Here is a 1,813-nt window from a genome sequence, read left to right as displayed (position 1 = left end):
GGAGCGATAAACCTGTTGGATTTTATTAACCAAAGAGATTCGACTTTGCGCTACAGTTAGCTCAGCACCAATCATGAATCCCTAAGGAATTCCAAGAATTCTTGGTATACATTTGTTCCAACCCTCAACCCTCTTTTCTAGATTCATGGATATTGAATCAATTGAATGCACTTCTAAGACATGTTCTACTTTTGGAAGACCCTGTGTTATATCACCAAATCTCGATTTTTCATATATAAATGTAACTAATGTATCTCATTCGTAAAGGGTTTCCCCAAAATGGAAATGAACAGTTGCTCCGGGGGTGGCCAAATAAGGCTTAGCTGATCGTATCACTATCGAGTCAACTTCAACAAGTATAACTTGACCCGATTTGAGGGGCGGTCCATTTTTGGCTATACATACATTTTCACAAATAAACTGTCCAAGACTAATTATTTTAGATGTCTCTGCACAATAATAGTGATGGAGAAAAGACCAATTCGAATTGAATGGATTTAAAATAATGTTACGGCATGGATCGGGATTAAAAAATTTTCCATTTTCATCCATTAAATAATATTTTAATTTAATCACTTTAAAAGTCTGTTTTAAATTGTCAAGTTGCAAATATTTAGTTTCTAAGATCTGATTATGAGTTATTAAATGGTTAGATGAATAAAAATTCTCAATTGGAAGGCATGTTCCTAAAGGGCCCAATGAATTCCTAATTGGAATTAGGGGATCTTTTTTAATTGATTCTTTTATCACACTGTGATATTTTACATCTTTGAATGGCTCCATTCGAGAACAATTGGCTGCTGACAAAATTATCAACGACTGACATTCCTTATTTCTATTCAACAACGTATGAATAGTTCCTTGAGGTTGGTTAAGAGATTGTTGAATTTTTGCCTTGGAATAGGAATAAATAGCAGAAAAGGGATTGATATTGGTACAATCTGATCCATTATCAGAGAGCAATCTTGACCCCGACGGATCATTCCTTTTTTCGATATACAAAATAGGGGATTTCACTAAGTTGATTTTTAGGAAATGTCAAATCAAACCATTTGTCCTTATTTCAACAAAAGAAGCACGGGCTTCTTCGCAAGAAGAACTTTTTTTGTCTTGGTTCCAATTCAATACTAAACAAGTCTGAACTAATTGAATACTTGTGTCAGAAATTCCTCGAATCGGTTTGCCATTTCCATAAAGGATATAATTGACATTTCGAAGTTGCACATTATCCCTTTCCTGCAATGGATCCGGTGGAAAAGGTTCCTAAATTTATACCGTCCATTATTTCATATGTGACGATAGGTCGAACTAAAACAAAAAACCTTTTCTTACTAGGTATAATTCGTTGGACATAGATCCAATTTTGAACTTGTTTGTATTCCTTGGAATTTCTTTTTCCTGTTCCTGGTGGTATCAAAACGCCGGTACGCCTGGATATCTTATCCGTCTCTACAGGAAAATGGATATCTCCAGAAAAGATTTTTAGTTCAATTCATTTTTTTTCTCTCCACCCGGACCAACCCACCGACTCAGCTTCTTAGATTTAAGGTGATTTGTGTATCGACCCCAACGATACTATTGTTCCGTACCATTTGGGAAGAAGATCCGGGCAAGATATGCACCTCTTCAGGAATGAAAAAAAATCGATCTACTTTCATTTGGTATTTTGGCCTAAATTCCTTGACTCCTCGATACTCAATCAAATCCTCTTTTTTGATGACTGAATGCGTTTCTATAGTCCCATATTTAATAATGCCCGAACTCTTTCTTCTGTATCGAGGATCATCGAAATAAGCAAGAATACTATTTCGAC

At 35.5% G+C, this 1,813-nt stretch overlaps 1 pseudogene across 1 annotated transcript in view; it reads right to left on the bottom strand.

The window, feature by feature from the left end:
* Positions 1–759: 759 nt before the first annotated feature.
* Positions 760–1,813, bottom strand: part of LOC114077572 — a 2,773-nt pseudogene continuing 1,719 nt past the window's right edge. Inside the window, exon 2 of the transcript XR_003578898.1 lies at positions 760–1,813. This exon is cut by the window's right edge and continues 1,620 nt beyond it. The product of XR_003578898.1 is annotated as a DNA-directed RNA polymerase subunit beta''-like (transcript).

The sequence above is a fragment of the Solanum pennellii genome, chromosome 6, assembly GCF_001406875.1.
Source record: "Solanum pennellii chromosome 6, SPENNV200".
In the NCBI taxonomy this organism is placed as follows: domain Eukaryota; kingdom Viridiplantae; phylum Streptophyta; class Magnoliopsida; order Solanales; family Solanaceae; genus Solanum; species Solanum pennellii.
This window is presented reverse-complemented; position numbering and strand designations above follow the sequence as displayed.